A 27,170-nucleotide genomic window follows, 5' to 3' on the forward strand; every position below is an offset into this window, starting at 1 on the left:
ATGCTTGCTCGTTATGCCCCTTTAAGTGTGGAGCGCTCTCTCAGTACTGATCCTCTGAGTGTGCTATGTACTGTGCCTGTACTGACCTTCTGACAGCGATGTTTAGACATTTAGGAGACACCTAAATTTTCTGCTAGTCTTTCTAACATATTTATAAAAATTCACAGTCAGCAAAGCAGCAGTGACAGTGACAGCCACTGAGGAAAACTAATCTCTACATTATAAACAATGCAGATAGAGAGTGAATTCAAATTTGTGGCCCGGTAATTCAATGAATTAAATCTTACAGACAGGAGGAGGCCATTCGGCTCATTATCCTCTGCCTGCTCTCAGAAAGTACTATCCACCTGACTAGATGGACCAACCTGTGCTTCTTCTCAGGACCACTTCCACTTCGAATCTCAGTGACCTTGCACCTGGGTGATAGAGTGGATACCAGATTCAACAAGTCGGCTGGCCACTTCTATTATAACCTCCTGTAACTAGTACTTTACTGATTTACTTCTTCTCACTCAGAAGGTTATGTGTTCAAGTTCCACTCCTGGTCTTAAGTAGATAATCTAAACTGAGATCTGAGTACTGAAGCAGTGTTGTCATTTGGATGGGGCATTAAACAGAGGCCACTTCCACCCTCTTGGCTGGATGTAAAAAAATCCCTTGGCATTATTGGAGTAGAACATAGGAGTTCACCCCAGTTTCCTGGTCAATATTTATACCCTGAACAACATCATTAAAACGTATTATCTGGTCATTATCAGATTGCTGTGTGGGATCTTGCTGTGCATAAATTGGCTGCCACATTTCCTATATTACAACAGTGACTACTCTTCAAAACTTCTTCCTTGGCTGTGAAGAATTTTGGGACATCTTGAAGTTGTGAAAGGTGCTATAGAAATGTAAACCTTTCCTTCTTCCTATAAAACTTCAATATAATTCATCATTTCATTTCACAGTCAGGGCAAACTACCTTGCTGTGTAAATTAGATACTCTCTGCTGTTTCCCATTGTCTGGGATTTCTTGGGACGCCTCAACCATAATAGTCAATCAAGGGAAACAAATCAGATGAGATTAATTAAATTTAAATTTAAACTTTTTTTGATTGTATATTGTTTGTGATATATTGCTGACAGATCCCACTGCTGTCATTGCACATGCCAGGCCCAAATAGGGTCATTCCAGGTGAAAGGGGCACAACACATCTTTCTGCTTTGTGTTCCAATGCCATTTGCTCGAGTGTCCATTGCACATGTGGGTGCCACCTGTCAGTGCGACACAGGGGGCAAGTTCTTCCTTTTGCAGAAGGGGGGGTGGAGCTGAAGCTCTTCTGGCTGTTTCTAGACAGTAGTCAGAAGGCCCCACAGGCTGCAAACATTGCCATAGAGACAGGCTTCGCGGGCCTATAACAGTGCATACATACATATGAGTATGTACACACGAATAGGAACAGGAGTAGGCCAATCGGCCCCTTGAGCCTGCTCTGCTATTTGATAAGATCATGGCTGATCTGATTGTGGTCTCAACTCTACTTTCCTGTCTACGCCCTATACCCTTTGACTCCCTTGTTAGTCAAGTGTTTATCTAACTCTGCCTTAAAAATATTCAATGACCCAGCCTCCTGGGGAAGATGAATGACCCTTTTGAGAGAAAAAAATTCATCTCATCTCCATATTAAATGGGAGAACCCTTATTTTTAAATAGTGTCATCTGGTTCAAGTTTCTCCCACTAGGGGAATCATCCTCTTAGCATCCACTTGGTGAAGTCCTCCCAGGATCTTATATGTTTATATGTTTCAATAAGATTACCTCTCATTCTTCTCAACTCCAATGGCTACCAGCCCAACCTTTAGCTGACTTTCTACCCCCCAGCCCTCCAGACTGTCCCCTGTCGGGGTGGGGTGGGGGTGGGGGTGGGGGGTGGTGTGGTCTAGACAATCACCCCTCCCAGAGCTATCCCCCGGGGGCGGGTGGTCTATACCATCATCTCTATAGGACCTGTCCCCTATGGATGGGTGACCTATACAAACACCCCTATAGGAGCTGTCCCATAGGGACAGGGTGGCCTATGCAATCACCCCTCCCAGAGCTGTACTCTAGGGGTGGGTGGTCCATACAACCCCTGCCCACCGCCACCCCACCCCCCCCCCCCCCCCCCCCCCCCCCCCCCCCCCCCCCCCCCCCCCCCCCACCCACCGACCAAGAGCTGTCCCCTCGGAGTCTATATAATTGCCCCTTTCCTGTTGTAAATGATGGTCAGAGAAGTATTCATTTCCAGTGGGGGAAGGTCAGCACCAACAGCACAAGCTCGGAGAAGCAGCTTGGTCTCATCCATTTTTGTGTCTTCCATCATTTCATCGCTCACAGTCATCCTGAGAATCTGTGGCTTCAACCTATTTAGACATTCTGGTTCCGTTGTTACTTCAGATTGCTGGGGAGCTTTATCTGTTTGCTGCAGATGCAGGCATGACAACTGAAGTGTGACGGACAGGAAAGTCATGTTAAGTGCATCATTTATTTATTTTCTCTAATGCTATATTCACATGTCCCACGTAATCTTTCTCAGTGCTTATTCTCCTTAAAGAAAGAGGAAGTGAAGCTTTAGCCCAACTGGTCCCACCTTTCTCTACTCTATCTCTGGTTAAACAATGGAGGGAATCTCTTGAGGCCATCACAATAATCTGTGATTGCAAAATGAAAGGAAAGGTCTCTGGGGAATCATTGATGATTAGTAACCATTGTCAAATTTCTGCCCCAAATTAATTCAATTAATATGTAAAGTGTCAATGATCAGAAGAATCAGCCTGCCATGCTCAATAAGAGGCTCGTTTCATATTGCCTTCCCTCACCCACCCCCCAATCCCCTTAAATCTTTCTCGTCTCAGCAGATCTGCCTCCCCTACCCATTCTACATTAATGTTGACTCAGTCCTTACACTCTCCTCAGGTAGTAGATCTCAATTCCCACCTGACCCTCATCTTTCTGAAGATTAATGCTCCCAAATGGTCATTGGTGTGTGGAATTCTCTTCCCGAGAAAGTAGTGGAGTCTTGATCTTTGATTCAAGGCAGAATTAGACAGATTTTTGTTAGGCAAGAGAGTCTAGGGTTACGGGGGTCAGGCAGGAGTGTAGAGCTGAGACCACGACCAGGTCAGCCATGATCTTATTGAATGGTGGAGCAGGCTCAAAGGGCCATATGGCCTACTCCTGCTCCTATGTTGTTCTATCTGGTTTTACTCTCAAAACAATGCTGCAGTACAAACGGCAACTTTCACTCTTATGAAAAGCCCAAGGTGCACCTTTAGTGAATGATCACTTAAACATACAGGGCTACAGTCAATACCTGTTAGTGCATAGTTTGTACTCTCTACCTCCTTCAGATACCACACCTGAAGAGGGCATTGGTGACCACGGACTTCCATTGGATTGGTCCATGTTTATGATTGGCAAAGTACTGCAGTGGTTTCCCTTTGCCTTCTGCAGTATGGCTGACCAGGAAACTCTCCCACTCTTACCACCAATATCAGGCATATTGGAAGGGTTTACAGGCTGATAACTAGCTTGTTTGGCCACGTTATGAACCCACTTTCCATGGCCATCAAATCCTGAAGTGGTGGTAGGGACACTACCCACTGTGCCACAAGACTTCTATAGTTTGTACCCTATACTCATTAGCTGTAAAATTTTGTAGTCTGTGATCCTTTAATTGTAAACAGCAACCAGGCTGAATTTGCACAGAGCAGAAACAGCTGAAGAGGAAATAACTGCATCAAAAAATGCACAGCTTCCTTTCCCCACAGTTTAACACATTAACTGTTGGATTTCTGATAAACTGTGGGTTTCATTCTAGAAAAAAAACCCTGGGCACTGTTTGGTTTTCAGGCTGAACTCTCGGACACAATGGTCCCTAGAGTGGTCTGTTCCAGCTCCTTCAAAAGGCTGAACAGAAATCTGTGCCATTGGGAAAGGCCACAGGGAGAGCACCAGGCCATTGTCTGCAGGGGTGGAGGGCGAGAAGCATTCCCTGCTCTGACTGCTTGATGGGGAAGGAGCAACATTGGCCAGAGGTGATAATGAATCTCCCGCCAGTGAGAAACGAGGTGTGGAAAAATTCCAGAAAGGCTGAGAACGTTGTTCATTGTGGCTCTAACACTCCCCAGTCTGAATCTGAAGGTCCAGGGTTCAAGTCCCACTCCAGAGACTTTTGCACATAGTCTAGGCTGATACTCCCAGTGCAGTACCAAGGGAGTGCTGCATTGTCAGATGTATCGTCTTTCGGATGATGCTTCATGTAAAGTGCATATAAAGATCCCATGATACTGTCTGAAGAAAAGCCAGAGGGGTTCTCCCCAGTGTCTTGACCAATATTTATCCCCACGACCAGCATCACTCAAAACAGATTACCTGGGCATTATCACAGTGCTGTGTGTGGGATCTTGCTGTTTCCTAAATTAGAACAGTAAATTCAGAAAAAGACTTCATTGGCTGTAAAGCATTTTGGGATGAAAGCAAAATACTGTGGATGCAGGAAACCTGAAATAAAAACAAAAAATGCTGGAAAATCTCAGTAGGTCTGGAGGCTTCTGCGGCGAGAGAAACAGAGTTAAGATTTCAAGTCCATATAACGCTTCTTCAGAGCTTTATTAACTCTGTTTCTCTCTCCACAGATGCTGCCAGACCTGCTAAGCACTTTGGGGTGTTCTGAGATTGTGGGCAGTGTTATAAAATGTAAGTTCCTTCTTTTGAAGGGTTTTTAAGGTGGTTTCCAGTCACTTTTTCCTTTTCCTTCTTAGACCGCTTATTTCCAAGGTGGCACCAAAACGTCACTTCTAATTCTCAGCGTTACAATCCAATTTCCTTCGGTGCCTCCTCATTAGATATTGATGGTGGCTTCCTTGGCAATTCTGAAATTCCTGATACTAATTGAGGATCCATTCAATAATGAGACTGAAAACGAGCCTTTCCAGAGGTCCCAGGGCAATTTGGTGAAAAATACGAGATGCAAACACCAAAAAGGACAGAAGTTTCTGGAGTTCAATTTCCAGCAGTCACATGTAGCCCCCTCTGGCTGTAGGTTGGGCATCCCTGAGTGTAGGCCATGTGTAGAGTTCAGGCAATTGTTGTGATTGGCCAAACAGTTGGCAATAGCGATTGTCCTTTCAGACATGATCCTGTCATAATTCAGGTCAATGCCAAGGCTACAGAGAATAGGAGGAGCTGCACATGCTCACCTCACCTTTTACCAATTTATCACTTGCAAGCTTTATAACTCCAGTGCACATTTTCCTGAGCTAACCTCACATCCTGCCTCCATCTGTCCCTCCCCGCATGCCTGTCATTTGTTACCTAACAAGACTATCGTCATGGCGCATGGCCTTTCCAAACTAATTGGAAAGCAAATTGACTCTTTATTTCCTGATTGGATGATAGACTGTTTGCAATTTTTCCCATGGTAGACCCAGCAGCAAAGTTCTCTTGCTCAAGAATACCATTCAGCCACATTTCCTATCCCTTCACTCATACTCAGCTAAGTGGTCAAGACATATATTGGGCAAGCCTTTCAAATTTGGCATGGCAATGTACGTGGGCATTAATAGGTCAGTGTCCTTAGTCAGACCCCGTCTGGAGTAACCGTGTTTAGTTTTGGGCTCTGTGCACCTCAGGAGGGATATATTGGCCTTGAAGAGTGTGCAATGCAGATTCACCAGAATAATATCAGGGCTTAGAAGGTTAAATTATGAGGCCAGGTTGCATAAATTTGGCTTGTATTCCACTGAGTTTATAAGATTAAGGGGTGATCTGATGGAGATATTCAAAATGATTAAAGAAATAGATCCTGTGGACTAACAGAATCTTACAGTACAGAAGAATGCCATTTGCCTCATTATTCCTTTGCTAGTTCTTCGAGAGAGCTATCCAATTTACTCCAGCACCCCAATGTTTTTCCCACAACCCTGCAAATTAGTTCTTCTCAAGTATGTGTCTATTTGTCTTTTCAACTACCCTTGTGGAATCTAATTCCATAGTTTCGAGTAACATGTACCAAATCTTAACAACCCCTGTATGTGAAGAATTTCCCCCCCATCCCCCCTCTATTTCTTTTGCCAAATTATTTTAAATCAGTGGCTTCTGGACCCCGGCATTCTGGCCAAAGGAGATAGTTTCTCCCTAACTGCTCTATGAAACCCAGCATAGATTGATTGCCTCAGTTACTTCTCCATTTTCCTGCCTCAAGGAGAACAATGCAAATTCCCCATATAACTCATCTCCTTATTCCTAGGTAAACCTCATCTGTACCGTCTCCAAGGACTTGGCAACCTTCCGAAACTGCTGCCCAGAATTGGACACAGTGCTCCATCTAAAGCCTAACCAGTGATTTAACAATGTTTGACATGGCCTTCTTGTTTTCGTATTCAGTGCTTCTACTCGTAGTGCCAAATATCCCAGATGCCTTCTTAGCTTTATCTATCCTGTCATCTTCCAGGGACTGTTAGAGAGAAACTACTTCCTCTGGTGGGAGAATCCAAAACAAGGGGGCATCATCCTAAAATTAGAGCAAGACCATTCAGGAGTGAAACCAGGAAACACTCTTTCACACAAAGGGGGAGTGGAAATCTGGAACTCTCTCCCCCAAAAGGCTATGAGCTGGGGGTAAAATTGGTTAAGTAACATCAGAAATGCATTCAGTGTGTGTTTGACAGAGACCACTGGGAAAAAGGCCTCCAGGAGCTTCCAAACATTTATTAACTCTTTACACCTATGCTCTGTGATAGATAAGCATGATGCTCCTTCCAGAAGCATTTCTCTCTGAGCTCCAGTGACATGTGATCTGACATCACTGATGATGTACATTACCTATTAGCATAATAGCTATTAACCCTTTATACTACATCTCCCACCCCACACCCAAATCTTTCACAACTGAGATAGAGAGATGTTTTGTTGGGTTTAGGGTATCAAGGGATATGAAGCATACTGGAGTTAATGGGGTTGAGATACTGATCAGCTATGATCTGCCTGAATGGAGGAACATGTTTGCAGCTGAATGGCCTCCTCCTGTTCCTGTGCTGCTATATGCCACACTGATTTCCCTTTCCAAAGAAGTCAACTTAAAGTTAAATTGTGTACAATGTATATAACAAGGCAGCCATCCAATAACATCCTTCTTACATTACAACAGTGACTATATACTTCATTGGCTGTAAAGTGCGTTGAAATGTCCGGTGTTGTGAAAGGTGCTATACAAATGTAAGTCTTTCTTTTCACAATCACCTGATTTTGTAGTACGGAATTATAAAATGGAAGGGGGGGGGGGTGTTGGGGGCGCAGTGAGTGGGTAGATCCTCCAATGTGAATTTGTAAACTCTGTCCGATTCCTTTAGGAGTTCAGCTTCAACTGAAAGTTTCAAGGCTCATCGGACTTCGTTGATTAGCTGATAAAGGACAAACTTTTTAACTCCAGCACGGGTTAGCATTATTATGTAGGAAATGCGGTAGTAATTTGTATGCAGCAAACAGCAAGATGATAATCACCACATAATCTGATGTTTTTGTAATGTTGACTGGGGGATAACTATTGGGCTGCATTTGTTACCAACGTCGTGCATGCACAGTTCTAGTATTTTATTCTGGGTGGGTAGGGTTTAGGCGCATGGGGCAGGGTTATGGTCGGGAAAGTGTGGATTTCCTTGACTGTGTATGAGTTCCTGACCACGCTCTTCCCTCCGGCAGCAACATTAACAGCGCAAGCTTTCCCAGGCCTCCCCGCCCGTAAAAGTTAGAGGACATTGTAACATCTGCACTTTTATTTTGGTGCAGGGCACGACTGCAATCTTCAGAGGATTTGAGTAACTTCCCCCTTAGCCTCTCCTGCTCCCTGATTACAGCCATTTGCAGAAAGTGAAGAATTGCTCCATTTCATGGTTCCGTTGTTGTGTTCTTATCTCTCTACCCTAAAAGCCATGGCTCAAGACCCACTCAAAACTTCAGTGCAGTGCTGCACTGTCAGAAGTACTGTCTGTCAGATGAGACAGTAAAGCAAGCCTCTGTCTAAAACTTCTGCATTCAAAGAACAGGGGAGTTATCCCTGGGATCCTTGGACAATACTTATTCCTCAACCACCTTCACCAAAAACAGATGATCTGGTTATTTACCACATTGCTGTTTGTGGGTGCGTGCTGTATGCAAATTGTCAGCTGCATTTCCGATATTACAACAGAGACTACACGTTATAAAATCTTACAGCATAGAACGAGGCCATTTGGCCCATTCTGCCAAATAATCCCACTCTTCTGCTCTTTCCCCACAGCCCTGCAATTTCTTTTTCCCTTTCAATTATTTATCCAATTCTCTTTTGAAAGTTATTATTGAGTCTGTTTCCATCTTTTCATGCAGTTCATTCCAGATCACAACAACTTGCTCTATAAAAGAAATTCTCCTTAATTCCCTTTTGGTTTTTTTTGTCAATGACTTTAACTCCTGGCTGCATTTTACATGCCCCTGCTGGGTGCGTTTTCAGCAGGTGGGGCACATAAAATAGGGCAGATGTCTATCCCAGCACCTTCCTACATATCTCTGAGCTCACCCCCATAATATGGTGGGGAGGGTGTTGTGGGCAGGTGTCAAAATCAACAGCCATATTTAAATAGATAATAAGGTTCAATTAGACTTGTCATCAAGCCAATTGACCTAATATTACGCTGCCCATGCCATTAAATGTTTGGTGTGGGCAGTCGGGTGAGAGTGGGAAGTCTGATTCTTAAAATAACTTCTTCAAAGGGTGAGGAGGAAAGGGGGTGCCTTTTGCAGATCATGGTAACAGCAGCACCCCCCCCCCCCCCCCACCGCCCCCCGCTCCACTTTCTTCCTACCCACCTGCTGCCTTAAACCCACCACTCTACCACTCCTTAACCTGCCTAAGACCCTCCCTGTCCAAGACCCCGGACTTACCTGTTTTCGGGATCTATTGCTTCTTCTTGTTCCCCGTTGCAGCTTCAGCAGTGCCCACCAATGCGTTCTTGGTGCTGCCAGGACTGATGGAGCTGCTAGCCAATCCAATTGGCTGGCAGCTCTCGAGGGCTGGACTTCCTCACCAATGATGGGCAGAGGTCCCATACTGGCCCTGTTAAGTCCGTCCGCAGCACTTTGTGGCTGTGGGGCGTGCTGGTTGGAGCGGGTAGGCTCCATGCTACTTTGCTTCAGGGAAGATGAGCTGCCCGTACCCTCCCACCCCAGAATATTCAGCTCTCTGAGTCCTTTGGTCACTGATCCTGCTGTCAGTGGAAACATCTTCTCCTTATTTAATCTATCAAAACATTTCAACATTTTGAATGTATATATTCAGAAATACTTCATTGGCTATAAAGGATGCTGGGACATTGAGGCTTGAAAAGTTCTATATATATGCAAGTCTTTTTTTGGTCATGACAAAACTAAAACAAAAACGTCACAGTGGGGAATTCTATAAACGTTCACAGGCCCTGAAACATTATTAATACTTTTCTGTTTTCTGCTAACCAAACTGAGAGGTTGTCAGTGCTGGCTGATGAGGTAATCACCAGGTGCAGCTTAAGTTACAAGCTCATATGCAATTGCTCTTTCAGTGTGATTACCTCTCTTCAAATTTTCAGCCTAGAAATTTAGCCACAGCCGTGCTTGCTCTTAATTACCTAAGGATGGAATATTATCCCATTTAAAAAGGGTTCATGGAGCAGGATCATTTTCGCATCCCTACACTGAATCTGACAGCAATGTGCCTGGCAGTGTGATTTTCTGGGCAGGCTCCTCCGGGTGCATGATCCATTTAAGAAGGGCGGGTGGGTTCTTGAGGATGCAGGCCCATTTGGAGAGCCCGCAGCCTTGAAAGGACAATAATCCCACTGGCAGAGCTAGATGCTGCTGCTGCAGGATAAGAACATATGAACATACGAAAAGTAACATATACAACTGTGAATCAGCAGAGCCAATGAAGGGAGGAGGTGGGCTGGGCTTGGGAGGAGGAAGACCATTCTTATCTCAGAGTCGAGTCACAAGGCTGCTGTTCAAGTCTGACTCCAGAGGCTTGAGTACACAAATCCAGGCTGACACTCCAGTCCAACAACCAAGGGAGTGCTACACTGTCCAAGATGTTGCCTTTCGGAGTTAAATCATGGATCCATTTTCCTGCCCAAGTGGATGTAAAAGATTCCATGGCACTATTTCAAAGGACAGCAGGAGACTAATCCCCAATGTCCTGACCAATATTTGTCCCTCAATCAACATTACAAAAAACAGATTATCTGGTCTTAATTGCATTGCTATTTATGGGTGATTGTATGCCCAAATTGGCTGATTCATTTTCTAGCAAAATCCTCAAAAAAAATCCCTGAAAAATCATTTTACTTCTTTTCTTATGTTTTCAGGTTTGGAAAGTGTGAGCTGTGTTAAAATCTCTATAGTAACCAATAACTTCCAAACAGAAGTTCAAACTTTCAGTTTATCGCTGAAATTATGTCATGTCAGGGTTTCACGTTTTTAAAAGCTTTACTGTATCAAATGACTAAAAACACTATTGACTAAACATCGTTTTCTTCAGTAGGCGACTTTAAACTATAGAAATAAACAGTTCCTTGTTAGCACTCTCTCACCAGAATAGCAAGCTCCATAGCAAACAGTTCACAGTTGCTCATAGCTTCCAGTAGGTTGCTTCCTTTTTGCTTTGCCAGCCAGGTAATTTCTAATCCCAGAACTGTCTCTCATTGTGATCATTACACTGTAGGTTTCATCCTCTAGCTCCAGATAAATCTTCCAGCCTCTTTTAACTCCTGATAAATCAATCTTCAAATTGAGTGCAAGCTCTCACCCATGTTCTAGGTGGTGAACAATAAGAATCTTAATTTTCTCTGCTTACAGGTGCAGGCCTGGTTAATTGTGTCTATGCTTGCTCTCTACTTCTTAGTTGGTTGCAATCCCTTCTTGTCTGTGATATTTATGCATTTATAGGGAAGCCTGTAACCTGATCTCAAAATGGCTTCCCCATCCATTTCTCCATGGAAATGAGAAACATTCCATGAGAAACATGATAACTTTATATATAAGTAGGAATGTTAATCCGTTATCCTTGATCACAACTGCCTTTCATCTTAGAGGTGAAGGAGTAGGTTCCAGAAACTGTTTATAACTTAATATCAATACCACCCATCTGTGACTTTGGGAGATACAGACTCTACCCATTGTAGGTTTGGGAACTGCTGTCATTGTCCCCATGTGTAAATACTTCGCACCTCATTCTCAATAAAACAATTTGAGTAACTTTTGATCTCTAACAATTAAACCACCTAGGCTTACTGTTAGGCAGATGCCATCACAGGTCACATTACCACTTTCACCTACCATACATAGTAATCTTATAAAATAACAGATACAGCCCTGAGACATAATCATCGTATAAACCTCATAACTATAACAGCTGATTTTGAGAAACAACATCAGCCTTTCTGGTTTTCCAGGCTTAGTAGATAAAAACCTAAGAAATAGGATCAGGGAGAGGCCATTCAGTCCATCAATACTATTCCACAATTTAATAATGTCATGGCTGATCTAATTGTGGCCTTAACTCTGTTTCACATTGTTAATGTTATGTTAATTATACTGTTAAGATGCACAAGTGAAGGGCATTGTTTCACTAAGTACCTAGAATACTTATAAAGAGAGACTGCTGGCACACTGGAGTAGGAGGTAGGAATCAGACAAATGTAATGCTGCAGTCTATGAATAAAACTATTATCAAAAAAAAAATCTCCTGTCTGGTTTCAGACTTCACCAACTGGCTTGGGATCACGTTAACACCTATAATCCTTGACTCCCTTGCCAATCACAAACCTAACTCAGCCTTGAATATATTCAATGACCCAGCCTCCACTGCTCTCTGTGGAAGACAGTTCCAAAGATTAACGACCCTCTGAAAGATGAAATTTTTTCGAACGTTCTTCTTAAATGAGAGGCACCACATTTTTAAACTATGCCCCCTAGTTCCAGATTCTCCCACAGGAAGAAACATCACTTCAGCATCTACTCTGACAAGCACCCTCAGAATCTTTTTACCTGTCATTTCTCGAAACACAACTGAGTATAGGCCCAACGTGATCAACCCTTCCTCACAATACAGCCCCTTTATCCCAGGAATCATCTGAGTGAATCTTCTCTGAACAGCTTCCAATGCAAGTACAGCTCCTTATGTAAGGAGACAAAACTGTACCCAATTTACAGGTGTGGTCTCAGCAATGCAGCTGTAGCAAGACATCCCGACTGACTCCATCTCCTTTGCCATAAAGGTGAACATTGTGTGACTCCTGGTGGAAAATGCTCAACAATGGGTACAAGATGAGCAAACATTTAGGCTTGTCTGCAGTGCCTTGCATAGTGAAATTATCCATTAAATTCGCGATCAGGCATGAAGGAAAGAGTGTGTTCTGAGGCGTTGGGTCCATGGTGCTGTCTATTGATGGGGTATGTGTTCTCAGGTGCTGGCTATTAATGGGGGGTGTGTTCTTGGGTGCTGTCTGTTGATGGGGTGTGTGTTCATGGTGCCGTCTATTGATGGGTGTGAGTTCTCGGGTGCTGTCTATTGATGGGGTGTGTGTTCTCCGGTGCTCCCTATTGATGGGGTGTAAGTTCATGGCGCTGTCTGTTGATGGGGTGTGTGTTCATGGTGCTTTCTATAGATGGGGTGTGTTCTCGGGTGCTGTCTATTGATGGGGGGTGTGTTCTCGGGTGCTGTCTATTGTTGGGGGTGTGTTCTCGGGTGCTGTCTATTGATGGACCGTGTGTTCTCGGGTGCTGTCTATTGATGGGGTGTGTGTTCTCGGGTGCTGTCTATTGATGGGGTGTGCATTCATGGTGCTGTCTATTAATGGGGTGTGTGTTCTTGGGTGCTGTCTATTGATGGGGCGTGTGTTCTCGGGTGCTGTCTATTAATGGGGATTGTGTTCTCAGGTGCTATCTGTTGATGGGGTGTGTGTTCATGGTGCCGTCTATTGATGGGGTGTGAGTTCTCGGGTGCTGTCTATTGATGGGGTGTGCGTTCTCCGGTGCTCTCTATTGATGGGGTGTAAGTTCATGGCACTGTCTATTGATGGATGTGTGTGTTCTCGGGTGCTGTCTATTGATGGGGAGTATGTTCTCGGGTGCTGTCTGTTGATGGGGTGTGGGTTCATGCTGCTGTCCATTGATGGGGTGTGGGTTCATGGCGCTCTCTACTGATGGGGTGTGTGTTCTCGGGTGCTGTCTATTGATAGGTTGTGGGTTCATAGTGCTGTCTATTGATGGAGCATGTGTTCTTGGGTGCTGTCTGTTGATGGGGTGTGAGTTCTCGGGTGCTGTCTGTTGATGGGGTGTGTGTTCTCGGGTGCTGTCTATTGATGGGGGGTGTGTTCTCGGGTGCTGTCTATTAATGAGGAGTGTGTTCTCAGGTGCTGTCTGTTGATGGGGTGTGCGTTCATGGTGCTGTCTATTGATGGGGTTTGTGTTCTCGGGTGCTGTCTATTGATGGGGTGTGCGTTCTCCGGTGCTCTCTATTGATGGGGTGTAAGTTCATGGCACTGTCTATTGATGGATGTGTGTGTTCTCGGGTGCTGTCTATTGATGGGGAGTATGTTCTCGGGTGCTGTCTGTTGATGGGGTGTGGGTTCATGCTGCTGTCCATTGATGGGGTGTGGGTTCATGGCGCTCTCTACTGATGGGGTGTGTGTTCTCGGGTGCTGTCTATTGATAGGGTGTGGGTTCATAGTGCTGTCTATTGATGGAGCATGTGTTCTTGGGTGCTGTCTGTTGATGGGGTGTGAGTTCTCGGGTGCTGTCTGTTGATGGGGTGTGTGTTCTCGGGTGCTGTCTATTGATGGGGGGTGTGTTCTCGGGTGCTGTCTATTAATGAGGAGTGTGTTCTCAGGTGCTGTCTGTTGATGGGGTGTGCGTTCATGGTGCTGTCTATTGATGGGGTTTGTGTTCTCGGGTGCTGTCTATTGATGGGGTGTGTGTTCTCGGGTGCTGTCTATTGATGGGGTGTGTGTTCTCGGGTGCTGTCTATTAATGAGGAGTGTGTTCTCAGGTGCTGTCGGTTCATGGGGTGTGGGTTCTCGGGTGCTGTCTGTTGATAGGCTGTGTGTTCATGGTGCCGTCTATTGATGGGGTGTGAGTTCTCGGGTGCTGTCTGTTGATGGGGTGTGTGTTCTCCGGTGCTCTCTATTGATGGGTGTGTGTGTTCTCGCGTGCTGTCTATTGATGGGGGATGCGTTCTCAGGTGCTGTCTATTGATGGGGACTATGTTCTCTGGTGCTGTCTGTGATGGGGTGTGGGTTCATGCTGTTGTCCATTGATGGGGTGTGGGTTCATGGTGCTGTCTACTGATGGGGTGTGTGTTCTCGGGTGCTGTCTATTGATGGGGTGTGTGTTCTCGGGTACTGTCTATTGATGGAGTGTGTGTTCTCGGGTGCTGTCTGTTGATGGGGTGTGCGTTCATGGTGCTGTCTATTAATGGGGTGTGTGTTCTCGGGTGCTGTCTATTGATAGGGTGTCGGTTCATAGTGCTGTCTATTGATGGAGCGTGTGTTCTTGGGTGCTGTCTGTTGATGGGGTGTGAGTTCTCGGGTGCTATTGATGGGGTGTGGGTTTATAGTGCTGTCTATTGATGGACTGTGTGTTCTCGGGTGCTGTCTATTGATGGGGTGTGGGGTTCATGGTGCTGTCTATTGATAGGGTGTGGGTTCATGGTGCAGTCTATTGATGGGCTGTGATTTCTCGCGTGCTGTCTATTGATGGGGTGTGTGTCCTTGGGTTCTGTCTATTGATGGGGTGTGGGTTCGTGGTGTAGTCTATTAATGGGGTGTGTGTTCTCGGGTGCTGTATATTGATGGGGTGTGGGTTCTCAGGTGCTGTCTATTGATGGGGTGTGTGTTCTCGGATGCTGTCTATTGATGGGATATGGGTTCATGGTGCTGTCTATTGATGGGGTGTGGGTTCTCGGGCGCTGTCTATTGATGGAGTGTGTGTTCTCGGGTGCTGTCTATTAATGGAGAGTGTGTTCTCAGGTGCTGTCGGTTGATGGGGTGTGGGTTCTCGGGTGCTGGTGCTATCTGTTGATGGGGTGTGTGTTCATGGTGCCGTCTATTGATGGGGTGTGATTTCTCGGGTGCTGTCTGTTGATGGGGTGTGTGTTCTCTGGTGCTCTCTATTGATAGGGTGTAAGTTCATGGCGCTGTCTATTGATGGGTGTGTGTGTTTTCGGATGCTGTCTATTGATGGGGGATGTGTTCTCGGGTGCTGTCTATTGATGGGGAGTATGTTCTCGGGTGCTGTCTGTTGATGGGGTGTGGGTTCATGCTGCTGTCTACTGATGGGGTGTGTGTTCTCAGGTGCTGTCTATTGATGTGGTGTGTGTTCTCGGGTGCTGTCGGTTGATGGGGTGTGTGTTCATGGTGCTGTCTATTGATGGGCTGTGTTTTCCCGCGTGCTGTCTATTGGTGGGGTGTGTGTCCTTGGGTTCTGTCTATTGATGGGGTGTGGGTTCATGGTGTTGTCTATTAATGGGGTGTGTGTTCTCGGGTGCTGTATATTGATGGGGTGTGGGTTCTCGGGTGCTGTCTATTGATGGGGTGTGTGTTCTCGGATGCTGTCTATTGATGGGATATGGGTTCATGGTGCTGTCTATTGATGGGGTGTGGGTTCTCGGGCGCTGTCTATTGATGGGGTGTGTGTTCTCGGGTGCTGTCTATTAATGGAGAGTCTGTTCTCAGGTGCTGTCGGTTGATGGGGTGTGGGTTCTCGGGTGCTGGTGCTATCTGTTGATGGGGTGTGTGTTCATGGTGCCGTCTATTGATGGGGTGTGATTTCTCGGGTGCTGTCTGTTGATGGGGTGTGGGGTTCATGGTGCTGTCTATTGATAGGGTGTGGGTTCATGGTGCCGTCTATTGATGGGCTGTGTTTTCTTGCGTGCTGTCTATTGATGGGGTGTGTGTCCTTGGGTTCTGTCTATTGATGGGGTGTGGGTTCGTGGTGTTGTTTATTAATGGGGTGTGGGTTCTCGGGTGCTGTCTAGTGATGGGGTGTGTGTTCTCGGGTGCTGTCTATTGATGGGATATGGGTTCATGGTGCTGTCTATTGATGGGCTGTGTTTTCCCGCGTGCTGTCTATTGATGGGGTGTGTGTTCATGGTGTTGTCTATTAATGGGGTGTGTGTTCTCGGGTGCTGTACATTGATGGGGTATGGGTTCTCGGGTGCTGTCTATTGATGGGGTGTGTGTTCTCGGATGCTGTCTATTGATGGGATATGGGTTCATGGTGCTGTCTATTGATGGGGTGTGGGTTCTCCGGTGCTCTCTATTGATAGGGTGTAAGTTCATGGCGCTGTCTGTTCATGGGTGTGTGTGTTCTCGGGTGCTGTCTATTGATGGGGGATGCGTTCTCGGGTGCTGTCTATTGATGGGGAGTATGTTCTCGGGTGCTGTCTGTTGATGGGGTGTGGGTTCATGCTGCTGTCTACTGATGGGGTGTGTGTTCTCAGGTGCTGTCTATTGATGTGGTGTGTGTTCTCGGGTGCTGTCGGTTGATGGGGTGTGGGTTCTCGGGTGCTGGTGCTATCTGTTGATGGGGTGTGTGTTCATGGTGCCGTCTATTGATGGGGTGTGATTTCTCGGGTGCTGTCTGTTGATGGGGTGTGTGTTCTCCGGTGCTCTCTATTGATAGGGTGTAAGTTCATGGCGCTGTCTATTGATGGGTGTGTGTGTTCTCGGGTGCTGTCTATTGATGGGGGATGCGTTCTCGGGTGCTGTCTATTGATGGGGAGTATGTTCTCGGGTGCTGTCTGTTGATGGGGTGTGGGTTCATGCTGCTGTCTACTGATGGGGTATGTGTTCTCAGGTGCTGTCTATTGATGTGGTGTGTGTTCTCGGGTGCTGTCTATTGATGGGGGGTGTGTTCTCGGGTGCTGTCTTTTGATGGGCTGTGTGTTTTCGGGTGTTGTCTATTGATGGCGTGTGTGTTCTCGTGTGCTGTCTGTTGATGGGGTGTGCGTTCATGGTGCTGTCTATTAATGGGGTGTGTGTTCTCGGGTGCTGTCTATTGATACGGTGTGGGTTCATAGTGCTGTCTATTGATGGAGCGTGTGTTCTTGGGTGCTGTCTGTTGATGGGGTGTGAGTTCTTGGGTGCTATTGATGGGGCGTGGGTTTATAGTGCTGTCTATTGATGGACTGTATGTTCTCGGGTGCTGTCTATTGATGGGGTGTGTGTTTTCGGGTGCTCTCTATTGATGGGGTGTGGGGTTCATGGTGCTGTCTATTGATAGGGTGTGGGTTCATGGTGCCGTCTATTGATGGGCTGTGTTTTCTCGCGTGCTGTCTATTGATGGGGTGTGTGTCCTTGGGTTCTGTCTATTGATGGGGTGTGGGTTCGTGGTGTTGTCTATTAATGGGGTGTGGGTTCTCGGGTGCTGTCTATTGATGGGGTGTGCGTTCTCGGGTGCTGTCTATTGATGGGGTCTGAGTTCTCGGGTGCTGTCTATTGATGGGATATGCATTCATGGTGCTGTCTATTGATGGTGTGTGGGTTCTCGGGCGCTGTCTATTGATGGGGTTTGGGTTCTCAGGTGCTGTCTATTGATGGGGTGTGTGTTCTCAGGTGCTGTCTATTGATGGGACATGGGTTCATGGTGCTGTCTATTGATGGGCTGTGTTTTCTCGCGTGCTGTCTATTGATGGGGTGTGTGTCCTTGGCTTCTGTCTATTGATGGGGTGTGGGTTCATGGTGCAGTCTATTGATGGGCTGTGTTTTCTCGCGTGCTGTCTATTGATGGGGTGTGTGTCCTTGGGTTCTGTCTATTGATGGGGTGTGGGTTCATGGTGCAGTCTATTGATGGGCTGTGTTTTCTCGCATGCTGTCCATTGATGGGGTGTGTGTCCTTGGGTTCTGTCTATTGATGGGGTGTGGGTTCATGGTGTTGTCTATTAATGGGGTGTGGGTTCTCGGGTGCTCTATATTGATGGGGTGTGGGTTCTCGGGTGCTGTCTATTGATGGAGTGTGTGTTCTCGGATGCTGTCTATTGATGGGATATGGGTTCATGGTGCTGTCTATTGATGGGTTGTGGGTTCTTGGGCGCTGTCTATTAATGGGGTTTGGGTTCTCAGGTGCTGTCTATTGATGGGGTGTATGTTCTCGGGTGCTGTCTGTTGATGGGGTGTGGGTTCATGGTGTTGTCTATTGATGGGGTGTGGGTTCTCGGGTGCTGTCTATTGATGGGGTGTGGGTTCATGGTGTTGTTTATTGATGGGGTGTGTGTTCTCGTGTGCTGTCTATTGATGGGGTGTGGGTTCTCGGGATGTCAAGTTCCCTCTAATATCAGATGGCCATTTTTCCTGTGAGCCAGGCAATTAATTTCCTGACAATCTTTGACCTTTAATGGAGCCCCCTCACAGCTCCTGTGCTTGAACCATGTTCACAAGATTACAATTTCCAGCTGGTGTCACTTCACAGCAATCCGTCTGATTTCTCTGCTCTATAATTCATCGTGTAACTCTATAGCTCATGTTCCTGGCTGACCCAGGCCAGCCAGCACAGCCTAGAATGTAAGCTGGCTTTCTGCCTTCATTTGCTATTATTTAGAAAAAGAAAATCATGACCTTTCACAATCGTAGGATGTCCCAAAGTGCTTCATAACTAATTAAGTATTTTAAAATGCACAGCAGACAGTAAGATCTCACAAACAGCAATGTCATAATGACCATGTCAGTTTTCTACTGATGTTGATTGAAGGATAAATATCAGTAAGGAGACCTGGGAGAATGCCAGGTCAAATATCATTCAATATTTTCATTCAGAATCCTTGAAATTCTCTAGTGAGCCCTGAATGCTCAATCGATGAGTATATTCAAGACCGAGATCGATAGACTTTAGAATTTAAGAGAATCAAGGGAAATGGCGATAGTGCAAGAAATTGGAGTTGATGGATAAATTCAACTGTCATCTTTCTGCCTAACAGCGGAATCTTGAAAGGCTATTGGGCCTATTACTGCAACCTGTTTAGTGCTCTTCTGAAATAGTACCATTGGGATCTTTTATGTCTGAGGGCAGACAGGGCCTCAGTTTAAAGTCTCAGGTCCGAAAGATAGCACCTCTGCACTGAAGTGTTTCCTCAGTATTTGAACTTAGAGATTTCTTACTGTTGGTGTGATCACTGCAACAAGTTTTATATCAGTATTTAAAACAAGCTTTAAATTACGATCTGAAAGATGCTGGTAAACTCCAGTGGAAATGTAACTTAAATGAGTGAGAAATTACAGCTTTAAAGGCACATTCTCCTGAGTAAATAACTGTGTTTGCCTGTGGCAAAAGCTGAAATACTCCTCTGGGTTTTTTTGCACATTTACTGTTGGTTTTGAAAGAATCACACCTTCAATAAAGTTAGACACAGCCTTGTTGCATTGCAGACAGAGGCAGCTTAATAGTGAGATAGTGAGGGGAGTTGAGGCTGGAGAGTACGGGGGAAGAGTGTAGCAGACTTGACCCACTATATTCACACGGGCAAATTGCGAACCAAGGGGATCAGAAGAAACACAGAGACTCCTCTTGCCATCATTCACTCAGCAGATCTGGCTTGCAGAAATACCTATCAAATACATTTACAATGCTGCAGTTCCCCAAATCCAAGCTAAACAGGAAAAGGAACCAACCCACAAAAATACCACCTACCTGCAACACTGTGAAAATGCAAGTTGGATTGAAATGCAATCCCCAGATTGTTACACAGAACTCAAATACAGAAAGAATCCTTGTTTCTTATTACTTACCTACAAACTGCCCATGTATAGCCTCCAGGATCGGTTTATCTGTTCTCTCTGTCACTTTAATTTATCTGAGACAGTGTTAGCTCCACCCTGTGCCAGTAACTACCAAATAAGTTCCTCATTTCCATTAGAGGGCAGTTTTTATTTAAATTAATTTGTAATTACACATCCCCTTGCTGCCCCCTTCTGTTTGCAGTCACTCTGTACCTAGTATCTCCAAGCTGACTGCTTGGATTCACTACAGATGATCTTTGTGCAGGTGTAAGCTGTAGTTCAGAGACAGCACTCTCGCCTTTCAGTCAGAAAGTTATCACAACAGGCAAAATGGTGGAAGCTTTTCTAAGAAGCAGCTTTACAACACAAAAATTAATAAGAAATATCCAGTCTGGGTTTAGAATGAAGGGTCATACTTGACATCTCTTCAGTTCATTGAGTCTCTTGTAACACTAGCTATTGGTGAGCATCTAGAGTTGCAACAGCAGCTATTGTTCCAATCACTGCTCACTCTTACCTTTGAGTTTTCTTTTATTCATTCATTGGATGTGGGCTTCGCAGGCTGGGTCAGCATTTATGGCCCATCCCTAGTTGCCCTTGAGAAGGTGGTGGCGAGCTGGCTTCCTAAACAGCTGCAGTCCATGTGGTGTAGGTACACCCACTGTGCAGTTAGGAAGAGAGTTCCAGGGTTTTGACCCAGCCACAGTGAAGGAATGGTGATATATTTCCAAGTCAGGATGGTGAGTTACCTGGAGGGGAACTTCGAGGTGGTGGTGTTCCTACCTAACTGCTGTCCTTGTCCTTCTAGATGGTAGAGGTCGCAGGTTGGAAGGTGCGATCGAAGGAGCTTTGGTGAGTTATTGCATTGCATCTTGCATATGGTACACACTGCTGCGATTGTGCGTCAGTGGTGGACGGAGTGGATGTTTGTGGATGGAGTTCCAATCAAGCGGGGCTGCTTTGTCCTGAATGGTGTCGAGCTTCTTGAGTGTTGTTGGAGCTGCACTCATCCAGGCAAGTGGAGAGTTTTCCACCACACTCCTGGCTTGTGCCTTGTATATGGTGGAAAGGCTTTGGGGAGTCAGGAGGCAAGTTACTTGCCGCAGGATTCCTAGCCTCTGACTGCAGAGTATTTTTATGGCTAGTCCAGTTCAGCTCCTGGTCAATGGTAACCCCCCCAGGTTGTTGATAGAGGGGGATTCATAAATGGTAATGCCATTGAATGTCAAGGGGAATGGTTAGATTCTCCCTTGTTGGAGATGGTCATTGCCTGGCACTTGTGTGGCACAAATGTTACTTGCCACTTGTCAGCCCAGTCCTGAATATTGTCCAGGTCTTGCTGCATTTGGACATGGACTGCTTCAGGGTCATAGTGGCAAGAACCAATCCAGGGAGGTGTGCACAAGCTCCAGTTTGACACAGGCAGTGAAGTCCAGAGAGAGGGCTTTAACAGCAGGGAGGCCAAATGCAGAATGGGTGATTGGAACACCTCCATTCATTTCTCAAGCATGAACCTAATGCTCCAAACACCAATCCTCCCACCACTTGTCGTTTTAATGTTCCTCCTGCTCTGACATCTCAGTCCTCAGTTTCCTGTATTGTATCAGTGAAACTCCATTTAAGATCGAGGAACGGCACTTCATTTCTCAATTAAACACTTTTATTGCCTTACAGGTTCAACACTGAGTTCAGCAATTTCAGATTCTACACACAGTTTTTCACTCAGAAGCACTTAGTTCTAATTCTGCTGTTATATTTACCTCCCCCTCAAGATCCATCTTTTGTATTTTTTTTTACTTATCTCACAACCACCCCCTTTTGACTATAATTTACTCACTCCTGCCTTCGACCCTAACTCAAACCTTCTCTTGTTTTCTTTCCTCCCTCTCTCTGTCTCTGTATGTGGTTAAACCATCTCTAACCTTTCCCAGTTCTGATGAAAGGTCATCGACCTGGAACATTAACTCTGTTTCTTTCTCCACAGAATGCTGCCTGATCTGCTGACTATTTCCAGCATTCTGAAATTGTGTAGTTGATAGTGAACAGGAAAGCTGTCGTCTCCAGGATGATATGCGTGATATGTGTGATCTGCAAATTTCCCAACCCTGCCACCCATATTTAGGTCCAAATCATTAATATATACAACAAGCAGCAAGGGCCCCATTGTTGAGCCCTGTGGAACGCCACTGGAAACCTCTTTCCATCGCAAATTGCATTCACATTCTGTTTTTCTTACTGAGGGGTTGCAACACTGTCAGAGGTGCCTGTCTGCTTTTGGATGTCATGTTCAACTGAGGCCTCACTTGCCCTCTACAGGTAGAACCACAGAACCATAGAAAAGTTATGGTGCAGAAAGGAGCTATTCTGCCCATGATGTCTGCGCCAGCCAAAAAAAGAGAAAAAAAGAAACTAGCCGCTCAATTTTAATCCCATTTTCCAGCACCTGGTCCGTAGCCTTGTAGGTTACAGCACTTCGGATGCAAATCCTGGTACCTTTTGAATGAGTTGAATGTTTCAGCCTCAACCACCAATTCGGGAAGTGAATTCCTGACACCCACCACACACTGGATGAAAAAGTTTTTCCTCATGCTCCTCTAATCCTTCTACCAATCACCTTAAATCTTTGCTCTCTGGTAATTGACCCCTCAGCTAGGGGAAACCAGTCTTTCCTGTAGGTCACTCAATCTTTTACACCTCAATTAGATCATCCCTCTGTTCTAAGGAAAACAATGCCAGCCTATCCAATCTTTCCTCATAGTTGCAATTTTCAAGCCCTGGCAATATTCTTCTAAACCTCCTGTGCACTCTCCCCAGAGCAATTATGTCCTTCCTATAATGTGACGACCAGAATTGTACACAAATTTCCATCTGTGGCCTAACCAACATTTTATACAGTTCCATCATTACATCCTTGCTTTTGTATTCAATACCTCACCCAGTAAAAGAAAGCATTCCATATGCTTTCTTTACCACCTTATCCACCTGTCCTGCCATATTCAGGAACCTGTGGACATACACTCCAAGGTCTCTCACTTCCTCAACTTCTCTTAATATCCTCCCATTTATTGTGTATTCCCTAGCTTTGTTAGCCCTCCCCAAATGCATTACCTCACTCTTTTCTGGATTGAATTCCATTTGCCACTTTTCTACTCACTCAACCAAACCATTGATATCATCCTGGAGTCGACAGCTATCCTGTTCATATCAACTACATGGCCACTTTTTGTGTGATTTACAAATTTCCCAATTCTGTCACCCACATTTAGGTCCAAATCATTAATATATAAAACAAGCAGCAAGGGCCCCAATGCTGAGCCCTGTTAAATGCCACTGGAAATCGCTTTCCATTCACAAAAGAACTAAGAAAGAAAAGTACAGCACAGGAACAGGCCCTTTGGTCCTCCAAGCCTGCGCCGATCATATTGCCCGTCAACTAAAACAAAGAACAAAGAAAAGTACAGAAAAACATCCATCAAATATTACCCTTTGTTTCCTGTCACTAGGAATTTTAGATCCAACTTGCCACCTTCCCTGATATCCCATGAGATCTCACTTTCCTGACTAGTCTGCCATGTGGGACCTTGTCAAATGCCTTACTGAAATCCATGTAGACAACATCCACTGCATTACTCTCATCAATCCTTGCTATTTCCTCAAAAAATTCTATTAAATTAGTAAGACATGACCTTCCCCTAACAAAACCAGGCTATCCCTGATCAATCCCTGCCTTTCTAAGTGACAGTTTATCCTGTCTCTCAGAATTGATTCAAATAATTTGCCCACTACTGAAGTCAGTCTGACAGGTCTATAATTTTCTGGCCTATCTCTCGCACCCTTTTTAAATACTGGTACAATGTTTGCAGACCTCCACTCCTCTGGGATCTCGCCTGTAACTAGTGAGGATTGGAAAATGATCCAGCATTTCCTTCCTGGCTTCCTTTAACAACCTGGGATACAATCCATCTGGCCCTGATGATTTATCCACCTTCAGTAACTCCAGTAGTTCCTCTCTCATTATGCTTATTATATCTAATATTTCACGCTCCTCCTCTTTAACTAGAATATCTGCATCATCCCTCTCCTTAGTGAAGGCAAAGACAAAGTACTCATTGAGAATCCTGCCCACATCTTCTGCATCAGCACACAAGTCACCATGTACATCTCTGATAAGCCCTACCCTTGCCTTAGTTTTTCTCTTGCTCTTAAAGCACTGGTAAAACAGCTTTGGGTTTTATTTGATTTTATCTGGCAATATTTTTCTGCGTCCTCTCTTTGATCTGCTAATTTCCCTTTTTACTTCACCCCTGTACTTTCTATACTCCTCTAGACTTTCTACAGTATCAAGCTCTATGTGACTGTCATAAGCTTTCTTCTTCTGCTTGACCTTACCCTGGAGGATTCCATATTTTAAAGAGAGCAGAGGAGTTCTCCCCAGTATTCTGGCCAAAATTTATCCCTCAACCAACATCGCTAAAATTATCTCTTATTATCACATTGCTGTTTGTGGGATCTTGCTTTGTGCAAATTCGTTATTGTGTTTCCTTCGACACAACAGTGGCTACACGTCAAAAATACTTCATTGGTTATAAATTCTTTTGGGATGTCCTGCAGTTCTGAAAGGTGCTATGTAAATGCTGTTCTTTATTTCTTTTATCCGCATGTATACAGTCCATTACTCAAATTTCCAGATACATTCCAAGTCAATTTTATTTACAAATACATTCACTGAATAAATATTTTACACCAACCCTCTTTTAGTCAGCTCCTATTGTATAAATATATATATATAATATCAACATGGGTAGATCCCCAATCCATACCAAAGCAAATTACTGCAGATACTGAAAATCTGAAATCATTCGACTTTCAAGAGGGAATTGAGTGACTATCCAAAGAGAAAAGGTTTTCGGGGTGATGGGAAAAGGACGGCAAAGTAGGACTAGCTCTTGCAGAGAGCCAGCACATACACAAAGGGCAGAATGGCCTCCTGTGCTTTAACCATCCTATGATTCTATGAATGCAAAGTTCATAGTTCCCACTGAAGGCACTAGTTGGGGATGGGTACAATGCAAAGTACCCAAAGGGTAGGATGAGAAACACTCGTAAAGCCTCCTGGGTTAAATGGCAATACATTGATTCCTTCTCCTAAGGGCTGGTACGCTAACCAGGATTCAGCATCGCTTTAATTGATTAACCATGAAGATTCATCACAAGTTCACTGACTCTCCAACTACAACAGGAATAAATTCAAATCTTACAATGGCAAATTATGAAACAATGTAACTTCATCTGAATAAACAGATGGAAATGTGTTTGTACTCAAAAGAGTTACAACAGGAATAAACACTTAACAGTGGACACAGGAGGATCTCATCAACATATTATTGTAGCAGTGAAAGTCAGTGCCTTCATGTGAGGGGGCAGTGAGAGAGAGAGAGTCAGCACCTTCAGGGGAGGGGCAGAGAGGCAGCACCCTCAGGGGAGGGGGAGAGAGAGGCAGCACCTTCAGGGGAGGGGGAGAGTGAGGCAGCACCTTCAGGGGAGGGGGAGAGAGTCGGCATCATAAGACCATAAGACATAGGAGCAGAGATTAGGCCATTTGGCCCATCGGGTCTGCTCTGCCATTCAATCATGGCTGATAAGTTTCTCAACCCCATTCGCCCGCCTTCTCCCCGTAACCTTTGATCCCCTAACCAATCAAGAACCATTCTATCTCGGTCTTAAATACACTCAATGACCTGGCCTCTACAGCCTTCTGTGGCAATGAATTCCATAGATTCAGCACTCTTTGGCTAAAGAAGTTTCTCCTCGTCTCTGTTCTAAAAGGTCTTTCCTTTACTCTGAGGCTGTGCCCTCAGGTCCTAGTGTCTCCTACTAATGGAAACATCTTCCCCACGTCCACTCTATCCAGGCCTTTCAGTTTTCTGTAAGTTTCAATCAGATCCCCCCTCATCCTTCTAAACTCCATCGAGTATAGACGCAGAGTCTTCAAACGTTCCTCATATGTTAAGCCTTTCATTCCTGAACGGGGGGGGAAGAGATGAGTATGGTGGCCATTACCAAGGAGAAGGTACTAGGAAAACTGAAGGGTCTGAAGGTGGATAAATCACCTCGTGAACCTCCTCTGGACCGTTTCTAGGGCCAGAAAATCCTTCCTGAGATACGGGGCCCAAAATTGCTCACAATATTCTAAATGTGGTCTGACCAGAGCCTTATAAAGCCTCAGCAGCACATCCCTGCTTTTATATTCTAGGCCTCTTGAAATAAATGCCAACATTGCATTTGCCTTCCTAACTACTGACTCAACCGGCAAGTTAACCTTAAGAGAATCCTGGACTAGGACTCCCAAGTCCCTTTGCACTCCAGATTTCTGAATTCTCTCCCCATTTAGAAAATAGTCTATGCCTCTATTCTTCCTACCAAAGTGCATGACCTCACACTTCCCCACGTTGTATTCCATCTGCCACTTCTTTGCCCATTCTCCTAACCTGTCCAAATCCTTCTGCAGCCTTTCCGCCTCCTCAATACTACCTGTCCCTCCACCTATCTTTGTATCATCTGCAAACTTAGCCAGGATGCCCTCAGTTCCTTCATCTAGATCATTAATGTATAAAGTGAAAAGTTGTGGTCCCAACACTGACCCCTGCGGAACTCCACCAGTCACTGGCCCCCATCCTGAGAAGGACCCCCTTATCCCCACTCTCTGCCTCCTGCCAGACAGCCAATCTTCTATCCGTGCTAGTACCTTGCCTCTAACACCATGGGCTCTTATCTTACTGAGCAGCCTCCTGTGCGGCACCTTGTCAAAGGCCTTCTGGAAGTCCAAGTAGATAACATCCATTGGCTCTTCTTTGTCTAGCCTACTCGTTACCTCCTCAAAGAATTCTAACAGATTTGTCAAGCATGACCTCCCCTTGATGAAACCATGCTGCCTTTGTCTTATTTTACCATGCACTTCCAAGTATTCGGAAATCTCATCCTTAATAATGGATTCTAAAATCTAACCAACGACCGAGGTCAGGCTAATCGGCCTGTAATTTCCCGTCTTTTGCCTTACTCCCTTCTTAAACGGGGGGGTTACATTAGCGATTTTCCAGTCCTCTAGAACCCTCTCTGACTCGAGTGATTCCTGAAAGATCACCACTAACGCCTCCACTATCTCTTCAGCTAGCTCCTTCAGAACACTGGGGTGTAATCCATCTGGTCCAGATGATTTATGCACCTTCGGACCTTTCAGTTTTCCTAGTACCTTCTCCTTGGTAATGGCCACCATAGTCACCTCTGCCCCCCGACTCTCTTGAACTTCGGGGATGTTACTCATATCTTCCACCGTGAAGACTGACGCTAAGTACCTATGCAGTTCCTCCGCC

At 45.3% G+C, this 27,170-nt stretch overlaps 1 protein-coding gene across 2 annotated transcripts in view; it reads right to left on the reverse strand.

Annotated features, from left to right (window-relative positions):
- Positions 1-27,170, reverse strand: part of btk (Bruton agammaglobulinemia tyrosine kinase) — a 424,430-nt gene that overhangs the window by 391,894 nt on the left and 5,366 nt on the right. The window contains exon 1 of one of the 2 annotated variants that reach the window (XM_041196307.1): positions 19,810-19,881. The exons of the other annotated variant lie outside the window; for it this stretch is intronic. The gene's annotated coding sequence lies outside the window, so the exon portion shown is untranslated. Of the gene's footprint in view, positions 1-19,809; positions 19,882-27,170 lie in introns of those variants that run through there. 2 annotated transcript variants of the gene reach the window in all.

The sequence above is a fragment of the Carcharodon carcharias genome, chromosome 9, assembly GCF_017639515.1.
Source record: "Carcharodon carcharias isolate sCarCar2 chromosome 9, sCarCar2.pri, whole genome shotgun sequence".
Taxonomy (NCBI): Eukaryota; Metazoa; Chordata; class Chondrichthyes; order Lamniformes; family Lamnidae; genus Carcharodon; species Carcharodon carcharias.